The 13,018-nt window shown below is 36.4% G+C and overlaps 1 non-coding gene across 1 annotated transcript; it reads right to left on the bottom strand.

Moving 5' to 3' along the window:
• Positions 1-7,231: 7,231 nt before the first annotated feature.
• LOC105762810 (RHOMBOID-like protein 3) lies at positions 7,232-11,785 on the bottom strand. The gene is made up of 6 exons (XR_008191819.1): positions 11,687-11,785; positions 11,556-11,624; positions 11,202-11,286; positions 10,176-10,305; positions 7,668-7,984; positions 7,232-7,536 (listed from the first exon to the last, which is right to left on the bottom strand). It is a non-coding gene; the product is annotated as an RHOMBOID-like protein 3 (transcript).
• Positions 11,786-13,018: the final 1,233 nt, after the last annotated feature.

Here is a 13,018-nt window from a genome sequence, read left to right as displayed (position 1 = left end):
TTCAAACGACTCGATTTTTGTTGGTGTCATAAAATTTGATTTTAGGACCGAATTTTTTAAACTAAGCTGTACAAAATATTAAATAGAGTTGTTTTTGGGGGTGAGAACGATATTAGGAAAGGAAATCATCAAGTAAATTATTAAATATAGTATAGAGATTAAATTGCATAGTAGTTAAACTAGAGGACATTAGATGAGAGATTAAGTCCTTAAATGGAAATTAAACGAAGGACCTATGTTAGTGGTTTAACATGATCAATGCTCATCCATTTCCATTATCTCATTCCTAAATAAAAGCTAGCCATTGGATTAAAGATTAATTAGGTTTAATTGTATATATACATACACAATAGTTGGAGAGAGTACGTCTAAAGAAAAGCTTCATTCATCTTCTCCCCCACCGTACAGGGAGAAAGAAATGTTCGAAGAAGCTTTCTTTGAATTTTTTATATATTTATGAATTTTTAGCTTAAGTGGCCCATGTGTTAGAACTGAAAATAGTTGAGATTTAGTTAAATTACCAATCTTGGGGATTGGAAGGCAGTGAGAAAAGTGATGACTTAGTATAGGAATAAAGTAGGATTTAGATTCGAATAGGAGGATTGAGAGATACGAGAAAATAAAATATTAAATTCTAAAGGGTTGATTGTATAACTAACATTATTTTCGTAAAATGTATTATCGCATATAGCTCAAGACAACGTTAGAATCTCGAAAGGGAAAGAAAAAGAGAAAGCAAACATTGATTGACTACTGTGGTTTGTGTTAGCATAATTTGTTTCCTTTCCATAAAATTATTAATTAGTTTAGCTTGTGGAAACATTGGTGTTAAATATGGACATGAATATGTTTTGTGCCTTATTGATTATGAACCTGAATAGTAAGTTATTGAGTATATACACGTGAACTTTGCCATTATATTATGTTTTAAGATGTGTTGAAATCATGATGAGAACCATATCGTGTTATATGATCATAAAAATGTCTTATTTCGGATATAGTTAATATGCTATAAGATTCATTATGCCAGAGTCAACTTTAGCATTGGTCGCATCTTATTTTTTTAGCACTGGATGCATCTTATTTAATAGTTCTCTGAAGCTCTAGGGGTCTAAGAATGTATCACTACTCTAAGTACTAAGCGTACAAGTGTATATTGATGTGATGGTGGATTAATTTGTGTATCGATTCTTAAGTCCGAAATCAAAATGTAAAGGTGTTATGATATGCGAGATATATGAGAAAGAAATGAAATGTGATTAAACTAAGGAAATGGAATCCGACTCATTTAATATCTATGTTAACGAATACGAGATATGAATAATATGTGCAAGACCATACATGATGCAAATTAAGAGCTTTAAAGGCCATATGACGCAATTATATGTCAATTCAAATTATGTTAGCACCATTGAGCTTTCAATGTTTAGCGTATGGATATATTTGTTTTCGTGCGTAGGTATCAAGTATATTTTAATTTGGTTGTGAAGTACAACACCATCCAAAGATTGTTCCTTGGCTCAACTCAATGTTTGTAATGTTATTTTGAAGTTGAATTGCAATTTCCATGTACCAAATTCTTGGAGACCAAATGAGCCTTAGATATAGTTTTGGTTAGTATATTATGGTCATGCGATTTCGTATGTTTAGGACATTTACGTATACAATGGTATATGTTGAACTTTGGATGCTTGGTTAGTGGAAGTGTATGTTTGTCATGTATGCTAAGTTACCTACTTAACCATGTTATGGTATAATGAACTAGATGCCATGATTATATATTTTTTAAATGTCTTCGTGTATGTTAACATCTTGTTTTTAGTTAGGCTTATGCTGAGAACCATTTTGCATGGCTTATTCAACCAAATGGCATGTTTTAGGGGTTACATAGCAAATGATGTCCCGAGCTCCAAATCCCGACATCGCTGTAATGACCAATTTATGCCCGGCCCGTACCAGGTAAAAATATAATAATAACAGTCCGGTTACAAAATGGGCCACAAGGCCCAAACCAAAACAAACAGAGGCCCAAGACAGATGATGAAACCCTAGGGTTTCTAATCTTCAACAGCGCCGCAATCGAGCCAAGCCGAATCTTCGCAATCTTCACCTGCAAACACAAAAATGCAAAGGGAATCAAAGATTAGAAAATCAAATCGGAAGGAAATCTGTTCCTTTATTTATTTTATTATTATGGCTATAAGAAGCCTTTGAACATACTGTAACGGGATCCGATTTCGAAATCAAAAATAAAAAACTACTACTTTCGCAATATAGAGAGCAAAAATAGAATCAAAGGAATGGAGGTTTTATACGGTACTAAAACGGTACTGTTTTGGAGGGCCTCCAGACGCCCAAAACGGCGTCGTTTCGAAGAGGCCGACCCGAATCCGACCCGACCCGGCCTAGGATCCGCGTGTTTTTGAGCGAAGGGGTAAATTGCACTTTTAGCCCCTCCGCCTTTTAATGTTTTTACAATTAAGTTTTTTTTTATTTTCTTAATTTACCCTTTTACTTATTACTATTTTCAATTTCATCCGAATGTGAACGGCGTCGTTTTGAGGAGAAGAGAAAATTGCCCTTCCAGCCCCTCTGTGTAATTCGCGCGTTCAATTTAGTCCTTCAGACTTGATTTATTTACGGATTTACCCCAGTTTTTTTTACTTGCAATCCAATTTAATCCTTTTTTATATTTTTCTTAAAATCAATTAAAATTGATAATATAATTATTTTTTAAATCTTCATATTTAATTATATTTATTATATATATATATGAATACTTATTTTTATGTACATATTTATGCCTTTTTAAAAAAACTAATATTTTTCGCATATTTATACATATACTTGTTTTATTTATTTAATCAATTTTGATATCATTTCAAACCTATATATTTTTATGTGTACATGTATACATCTTTTTTTGTTTATTTCAATTATTTTCTTATCAATTGATGTTTGCATATTTTTATTTTTATTTTGATCATTAATTTGATATTTTGTATGTGATTATTTTTATTATGTATATTGATTTTATTTATTCATTTATTTATATTATTTCTATGACGCTTTAATATTTATTATTGCATTGTATATTTAATGTAGCATCACATCATCTTTTACTCGATTTCAAACTTTTCAAAATTGAGAGAATGCTTGTATTTAGGATTTTCAAGGAAATTGAGCCCTAACGTATTGGGTTCCGATTTTCTTTGTTAAGTCTAACAATCGAGCATTTCTCTTTAATCAAAAAATAAGAACTCATTATTGGGAATTCAACACGTTGTGTCCTAACGTATCTTGGATGTGACGCATTGATTTTTCGAAATGAAGATTTTTTCTAAAAAATAATAAAAGAAATATTCCGAGTTTGGGGTTTTGGAGGAATTGTGCCCTAACGTATTGGGCCGCGATTTCTTAAATCTTGAATAAATGGATATTCTTTTAAAATTTTATTGTATGAGTATTTTGGCCTAATTCATTTTTGAGGAAATTAGAATGTTAATTCATTTTTGAGGAAATTAGAATGTCGTGCCCTAACGCATTGGGTGTGGCATTTTCTTTCTCTGAAATGATAAGGGTCTTAATACGCAACGTTTTTAAGTTTTTGCTAAGGATTATATTTTTTTCAAATTTTCGACATTAAGACATTAATTAATTGACTAGGTACCAATTTTTGGGCGTAATGAGGGTACTAATCCTTTCTCATACGTAACCGACTCCCGGACCTGTTTTTCTAAAATTCGTAGACCAAAGTCGTTTTTTTAGGTGACCTAATCACACCTTAATAAAAGTTTGGTGGCGACTCCCAATTTTCATTTTTTAAAGTCGACAACCTAAATTTTTTTTGTTTTCAAAAAAATGGTTTCGACAGCTTGGCGACTCCACTGGGGAATTTTTAAAAAAATAAAAAATAAAAGAGTCGAGCCACAAAGTTAATTAATTTTTGTCTTATAGTCGAAAAAATAAAATTCGTTTTAAAAATCCTCTTGCATTCATGCTTAATTGATTTAAGTACTTTAAATTATTTTGCATTGTACATTACATATACTGGATAATTTTACCCTTTAAGTGGGAGCGAGAAACTAGTCCTTCGTGAGGTTTTTACCTCCGTGCAGGGTAGTGGACCGCTTTCGGGATACATCTGTACCTATGTCTTCGTGAGATTTTCATCTCCGTGCAGTCATAGGGAAATGTATTCCCCTGAACCGAACTCGATCCATATGAGCCTATAATGGGTGAGGATTGAGGAATCTGCTGGTTTGGGTACCTTTACCCTAGAAGTCGAACTTCATATAATGAACCTTAGGAATCCACCCTAGGTAGAACTATACTAAACCCTAGTAGATATCCAATTAGGGATTTTACTATTTCTTGATTATATATTATGTTTTTATGTGATACTGACTTTTGGTGTTTTATTTGCATGACATGGCATTTCATTTCATCATAAAAGGCGTCAGTCCATATTCAGTTGCTAGATAGAAGGTTTATCATGGAAAGAGGGTTTCTTGATAAAGTGGAGGACAATGCGGCTGTCCGAACTTGGTCTGAAACAACGCAGCAAGAAAAGGGTGATAGTTTGGCTGACGGGCATATATCGGAGTTATGGGACTTTACGCATATCAGTGTAACTCAAAACAATTTGCAAGAATTGAAAGAAATCTGGGGTCAGTAGAGTGATGAGATTAGATAGTTATTTTATAATAATTATGGGGATTTGCCTTATTTGCTTGATGTAAAGGTAGACAAGCATTTGTTTCAAGCCCTCGCCCAGTTCTGGAATCTTGCTTACAGCTGCTTTACGTTTGGGAAGGTCGATTTCGTGCCTACGATAGAGGAATATATGGCTTTACTCCGATGTTCAAAGTTTCAAGTGGACAGGGTCTATTCAAGAGTGGTAAATGTGCCAACCTTTTCAAAGAAGCTGATGAGTGTAACAGGAATGAGTGAGCAGTGGGTTGTCGCATGAATTAAGCAAAAGGGGGATAGTAAGTGCGTTCCTTGGAGAAGCTTGAAAGATGCAATTCTCACACACCCAGATGTAAGGAAAAGGTTAGATGTTTTTGCTCTAAGTATATACGGCTTGGTTGTCTTCCCTAAAGCCTTGGGGTATGTGGATAAAGCATTCACTGATTTATTCGACATGCTCGATAAGAAGGTTACACCGATTCCAGTAATTTTGGCAGAAACTTTCAGGTCATTGAGTGCATGCCGGAAGACGGGCGAAGGTAGATTTATTGGATGTGTACAGCTTCTACTCGCATGGTTTCACAGTCACTTTTGGAAGGTGGATAAAGTTTCGTATCGGGTTTTCTCTGAAAATTATTCACCACTAAAGGAGATAGTCGCTACGCCGATGAGAGACGATATTGCGAAAGAGAAGTGGATGGCAATTCTTTAAAATCTTCAAGAGGAGGACGTTGAGTGGAGAGCTCCTTGTTTACTTCCAGATGAGATCTTTTATAGTTGTGGTAGTTTTGATTGGGTTCCTTTGCTGGGTATTTGGGGAGCTGCTGGATATGCCCTATTATTGGTACTAAGGCAATATAGGTCAAGGCAATTTATACTTGCGACCCAAGGGATAGCTGATTGAGAATTTTCATACAAGGATGATGGTTATAGAAAGAAGATTCAAGAGATGTCTAGTGCGTAGAAACAGACTTGCCGAATGAAGAGGCTAGCTGTGGGTCCAATGACAACTCCTGAGTATCATGAATGGTGGGCTAGAAGGATTAATGATAATACACCTAAGCTAAATTAGGAAGACAGCCAGTCAATAGAAGAGCATTTGCGAGTTATTCCTTCTGAGTTGGAAATCATAAGGCAAGATTTTGAGAGGAGAAATGCGGATTTAGAGAAAAAGATAGAGCAAATGGAGGCGGAAAAGACGAACTTAAGATTGGATATAGACATTCAGAAGCTTGAAAATGAGAAGTTAAAGAAAGAGAAAAACAAGGCTGAGAAGGAGCTGGGTAGTCTGAAGACGGATTATAAAAAATGCGTTTGTCAATCAGAACTGATGGGCTGGGAAAGACTTCAGAACAGTGGCGAGTAGAAATCCAAGAAAAAAAGGACAAATCCTATAGATGGGAACAGAAATTTCAAGAGATGCAGAGACGAAACGAAGTTTTAGAAAAGAGTTTGTCAGAAAGCCAAAAGGAAAAAAGCGAGCTAAAGGATAGGGTGGTTGTGTTGGAAGGATGTCTTCGTCAATATCGAAATCGAAATTTGGCAAAAGAGTTGAAAGCTAGCTTGAGCAAGATTGAAGAAATGAAGGGTCCGTTGATTGCCAGTAAAATGTTTTCCGTAAAATGATTTCTGGAAAATGTTTTACTTTTCTGTAAAATGATTTACTGGAAAATATTTTCCGGTGTTTGATTGAATCTGTGTAAAATATTTTTTGCTGTTTGATAGATTTCCTGAAAATATTTTCCGGAAAAGTTGTTTTTACATTTGTTCTAGTGATTCAGTGTTCTATCCACATATCCTTATGTCCTATAAATCTATATTTGGGCTAGAATGAAATGGTAAGTGAAATTTATTAGTGAATTGATAAGTAACATATAATAAATAGTTTTGAGAATCTTAATGCTTAATGTCTACTTAATTCCATTTTAATATATCATAAACAAGGTATTTATATGTTTAATATTGATTACTTGCAAAGGCAAAGCTTAATTCTCTAATAATTAAACTTTCATCCTTTAATGTCCAAAGAGACAAAGTTAGATTATAGATACGACCTCAGGGAAAGTAAATATTGATCTCAGCACACAAAAATGCAAAGCCAAAACCTTTAGCTAAAACTATAGGGAAAAACTGAAAGATATTCTCGTATTTTCTTCAAGTAAAATCGCTTATTATATATATTTAGACCAAGCTGTGTATAAAATGTCAAATCACATAACAACAGTGAATAAAATAACTCGAAGTCTAAAAACTAACCATGTACGTATGTATGTATATATATATACACATAGGCACGTAACAACACCAAGAAATTAACAAATGTAAAAAATGTAAAGGAAACCAGAAAAGAATCAGTGAACGATATGTAATAAAGGTTTGCTTAGTTCCCACAAAGGCCATTTTGATGTAGGAACACACTTCGTAATGGCACCAATCGCAATGGTCATGTCCATTCTCTCCTCTAAACAAAGATTACCAACCCCACCGTGAAACTGTCATCATTCAAAAAGGAAAACATAGGAGATTAAACAAACGGGACCAAAATTATAAACACGAGCTGCTAAACTAGTAATGTAGGGTTGAGAGAACTTACCCAACAATGAGTAAAACCATAGCTATCACCAAAAATAAGTATTGGTATGCTTTATGCTTAGATGTTACACGAGCACCGGCAGGAAGATGTTTACGTCCCACCCACCCGAATTGGGGACGAAGTAGCAAAACGAACCCGAGGAGAAAACCGATTAAGAAACCTCCAATATGCGCAAAGTTGTCGACGTGAGGAAGAATCCCCACTGCTAAGTTAATGACAATGATGACCGTGAGTGTGATCAGAGCTGCAGCCTACAAATTAAGGTAAAAAATCAATATCCTCTATTACTTTTCAAGCCACATGAAAAAAGAAATCACCTATAACTCTGGTTTCCCTTCATTGCATTTCTAAGTAGATAGGAACCCGATGCAACTAATATTACCTTATTTGTATAGATAGTCCAATTAGTCAGTAGCTCCGACAACATTGCTCCAAGAAGGCCAAATAAAGCACCAGAGGCACCAACAGAAATGCTACGTTGAATGAAAAGAGACAATAGTACGCTACCACTGCAAAAGGGAACAGATAACGTACTGAATCCAAATTGTTGTTCAAGGCGAATTCCAATGAAGATCAAGCTCAACATGTTTGCAAGCAGATGAATAACACCACAAGCGCGACCGGATGCAAGTGATAAGCCTCCACGCTTGATTGCCATGCACTACCTTATCCCATTTTAAGGCTCCCAATTTTTCCAATCTGAAGGAGGAGGAGAAAGAACAACATAAAATTACACAACTCACGATTATCAACGACGACATGGCATAATAAAAAAAGGATTTGCATTAGACCATACAAAAACAAAAATAAAGCTACAAATCAACTAACTTCATTAACCAGTCCTTGATTTCCAGACAAAGTTCATTACCCAAATTAACAAAGCAACTAACTTAAGTTCCTATAAAACCATTAATCCTTAAATTAACAAAGCAACTAACTTCATTACCCAGTCCATGATTTCCAGACATGCCATTATTTAACAAAGCTCAAATTTGACTCAATTGATAGCTCGACCGAGTTCGAGTCTTTCTTCAAGTAGTTTGCAAGCACCTTTACACCCCTACTATAGACAAAGCAAACCATGACATTTCATATTGAGAATTCCTATTGCTGCTAAATGAACAAGGAAGAACAAATCTAATAATAACCTTAAATAGTATCAATCATATCAGACACAAATTTCCAATAGAATCAAAATAAATCACAGATTGATATATCCTTTAGCATGATCCAAGGATAATCCTATAGAAGATCAATTGGGAACTGTAGTTGAATCATCAAATAAGAACTTCCTACATGAACAACTTCTAAAAGATACCGTCAGTTCATATCTAAAACTTGCAAGCAATTTTTTTCCCCTTCTTTAGAATTGAAAGTTGCAAAAGGACCCTCAACTTCAATTCCAACCCAATTTCCCATCACATTAAAAAAAACACAAAAACTGAACAAAATCTCGAAAAACCGAGACAAAGAAAAGAAGTGAACAAACTCAAAGCATGATCAACATTATCGAAGCGGTGGTCTGTTTTTCCCTTTCCTCTAACAGGCATGGACATGGGTTTCTTACTTAGGCAGTCGATGTGGGTAGCAATGGTGTTAGAAGAAGAAGAAAGAGTGAAAATTAGAAAGATGGCTTCCAAAGATTAACAACCGAACGAAGAATAAAAGAAGAAGGAAGCTTACCCATCATTTGAAAGCGAAATGGCAACAGCGATGGCAACCAAAAAGAAATGAAAAATAAACGGAACATAAAAGCCAAAAAGAAATGAAAAATAAACGAAGTAACCACAAAAATGGAAACGAATTGCAACGTACCAAAGACGGTTTCAGATTCGAACCAAAATGAAGCTTTCAATAACGGAAATTTGAAGGAATGAAGGAAGGGAGAAGAATGGATGAATGGAGCTTACTGGATGAAGGGAGAAGAATGCCTGAGAGCTTTAGGAAAATGTCTTACGGAGATTGAATCGGTAAGACAATTTCCCAAAAATTGTAAGGTATTTTCCCGTGTTTTGCAGTTGATTTTCCAAAAGGAAAATATTTTCCTCCAATCAAACACTGGAAAATGGGGAAAATCAATTCCGGAAAATATTTTCCCCTATCAAACAGACCCGAAGAAAAGAATCGAAGAGCTAGAAACGGTGCCGTAAAATTGTGAGATCCAGATCAAGCACTTAAAAGCAAACAAAAGTCGTAATAATGAACAGCTTCACCACTTTCAGAGTCAAGTTAGAAGCAGAGATCATCTTATCGAGTAAGCTGTGGTTCAGATTCGAGAAGTAGCTGATCATATACAGACTTTAGCGATGACAGTGACACTGAAAGTGTGAAGTATGAATTAGAATCAGATCGGGGGCAAGAATTAGCTTTGTTACTTAGAAAGATTAGAGTTCTGGGTACTAGGGCAAAGTCTTATTTGTAATTCACTTTATGTAAAGGAATTTAATTTCTAGTAAAGTTTTCTTATATGGAATTGAATCAAAATTGACGCATTTCTACATTCATTTCATGCATTGCATTGTTTTATATGCATTAAGAAATACATCAAGGGATTCTAATTAATTTAAATCACTCTTCAGTTAATCTGGAAACCAATCAACCTACCAAACACCACTACGGTACTCGATCGAAAACTAAGGATATGGATCAAAGGATGGAAAGACTAGAACAATCCCAAAAGGAAATACAGGAGCAGCTTCAAAAGCAAATGAATGAGCAGCAAAAGATGATAGACAAAATGATGGAATCTCAAGGGAGTATGATGGCTCAGTTAACTTAGTGGTTCAACAAAGGAACTGATAAAGGAAAAGGCTCTGTGCTCAATATTGAAGGAGACAATGAGGGACCTGTCTATCCTCCGGACTTTACCCCCCAACAAGTTGAGATATACCCGCGTAGGTCCTCTGTTACCATTAATCCTCCGGGTGACGCTGCAACGCTAATGAATCTCCAGGCAGAATCAGGCTCTAACCCCAGAGCCAACTTTGTTAATCCTGCTATTCTTGATTTCGATGAGACGGCTGGAAAGGACAAAATGAATGATGAATTGCCAAAACAGCTAGAGGAAAAGTACAAATGACTGGAAGAGAAATTTAGAGCGATGGAATGTCTAGAAGGCTATTATGGGACGGATGCTAAAGAATTGAGTATGGTTCTGGATTTAGTGCTCCCTTACAGATTCAAAATGCCAGAGTTTGAGAAATATAATGGAACCAGTAGCCCCGAAGCTCATATTACCATGTTGTGCAGACGAATGACCGGTTATGTCAATAATGACCAACTCTTAATTCATTGCTTCCAGGATAGCCTCACAGGGGCAGCATCCAAGTGGTACAATCGATTGAACCGTACCTAAATTAATTCATGAAGAGATCTGGCACAGGCGTTCATAAAGCAGTACAGCCATGTGACTGACATGGTACCTGATAGGATCACTCTGCAGAATATGAAAAAGAAACCAGGCGAAAGCTTTAGGCAATATGCGCAGAGATGGAGAGAGGTTGCCGTACAGGTTCAGCCGTCTCTTCTAGAAAGAGAGATGACGATGCTTTTCGTCAACACATTGAAGGCACCATTTGTTACACATATGTTAGGAAGTGCTACTAAAAGCTTTTCTGACATAGTTATGAATGGCGAAATGATAGAAAATGCTATAAGAAGCGGGAAAATAGATGCTGGAGAAAGTAGCAGAAGGGCGGCCCCGAAGAAGAAAGAGAACGAGGTCAACAACACAAGTTCATATTCAAAGACGATTACGGTGAATCAACCAGAAAAAGCGGCTGTTAACCAGCAAGAATCATCAAAGCAGAGATCTGATACAAGATAAAATGCAGAGAAGATTCAATTTACGCCAATTCTAATCTCGTATAGGGAGCTATATCAGAATCTATTCAATGCACACGTAGTTGCCCCTCACCATTTGAAACCCCTGCAGCCTCCATACCCCAAGTGGTACGATGCAAATGCACAGTGCGACTATCACGCAGGAATTGATGGGCATTCTATAGAACATTGTACGGCATTCAAGAAGCTAGTAGAAAGACTTATAAGCATGGGTGTGGTTAAATTGGATGATTCGCCCAGTACAGAGAATCCGTTACCTAGTCATAATGATAATGGAGTGAACATGATAGGTGCGATCATGGGTAGAAAAATCAAAGAAGACATAGCAGAAGTGAAAACTCCTTTGAGGTGGGTCTGAAGAAGTATGGTAAAAAGGGGATTAATTGTTCTAAATTCAGAGAGAAGCTTCGAAAGGATGGAAAATTACTGTGAGTTCCATCACGAGGAGGGACATGAAATCTAGGAATGCGCAGAATTCAGAGCCCTGGTTCAAGGCCTGATGGATAATAAAGAAATGGAATTTTATGAGGAAGTTAGGAAGGAAGGGAGTATTTGCACATCCGAATCCTCGAAGGTTCCAAGAGTAGCGCAGCCTGTGGTCATCATCTCGTGACCAAAGAAGGATGAAGTGAGAACGTCGGTGATGCCAAGAATCATAATAAAGAAACCTGCAAACTTTTCTTACCAGGACAGTAGGAAGGTTTCATGGAGCTACGAGTGCAATACAACTGTCCCTGGAAAAGAGACTACAAAGGACTAGTGTGTGAGTGCCAAACTAGAACCTATGAAAGGGGCCATAATAGGGGAGCAGAAAGGGAAAATAGTTGAGCCAGTGAAAGAGGAAGAAGCTGTGGAATTCCTTAAATTTCTGAAGCATAGTGAGTATAATGTCGTCGAGCAGTTGCATAAACAACCGGCTCGCATATCTGTACTAGCCTTACTCTTGTATTCAGAAGTACATCGAAATGCACTAATGAAGATACTAAATGAGACTTATGTGTCCAAGGATAATTCTGTCAGCAAACTAGATCGGTTGGTCAATAATATCAGTGCTGATAATTTCATATTTTTCAATGATGATGAAATACCTCCTGGGGCATGGGATCTACCAAAGCTTTACATATCACTGCACGATGCAAGGGGCATATTTTGCCAGGAGTATTGATTGACAATGGATCAACTTTGAACGTATTGCCATTATTCACACTTAACAGGCTACCCATAGACAATTCACACATAAAAACATGTCAAAATGTAGTGAGTGCATTTGACGGTACAGAAAGGAAGGTCATGAGAAGAATTGAGATACCCCTACTGATCAGCCCAACAGTTTATGAGATAGATTTTATTGTGATAGACATCAAACCTTCCTATAATTGTTTATTAGGAAGACCATAGATACATTCGGCGGGGGCAGTACCGTCATCATTACATCAGATGTTGAAGTTAGTGTCAGATGGTCGGCTAGCGACAATAAATACCGAAGAGGATATAATAGCAGCTGTATCAAATGAGACGCCATACGTGGAGACCAATGACGAGTTAGTAGAATGCTCATTTCGATCCTTAGATTTTGTAAATGTGGTATCTGTTCCTGAATGGAGCAAAATTTTGGTGCCAAAATTATCCAAAACTACAGAGATGGGTTTACAGTTGTTGGTAGGAAAATGAGCTTTACCCGGAAGAGGGCTGGGGAGATATCTTCAAGGGAGGACTGAGGTTCCAGTACTGAAAGAAAAGTAGGATCACTTTGGCTTAGGATACAAGCCAGATAGAGGACAGAGAAAGAAGGAAATAGAAAAAAGGCAGGAAAGGAGAAGAGCGCGTTTGAATGGGGATGAAGCTAAGTGGGAGCCAATGATAATTCCCCACATATCCAAAACTTTCGTA

Source organism: Gossypium raimondii, chromosome 12 (assembly GCF_025698545.1).
Source record: "Gossypium raimondii isolate GPD5lz chromosome 12, ASM2569854v1, whole genome shotgun sequence".
Taxonomy (NCBI): domain Eukaryota; kingdom Viridiplantae; phylum Streptophyta; class Magnoliopsida; order Malvales; family Malvaceae; genus Gossypium; species Gossypium raimondii.
The sequence above is the reverse complement of the archived record's forward strand: the minus strand, read 5'-3'. Positions and strand labels throughout refer to the sequence as shown.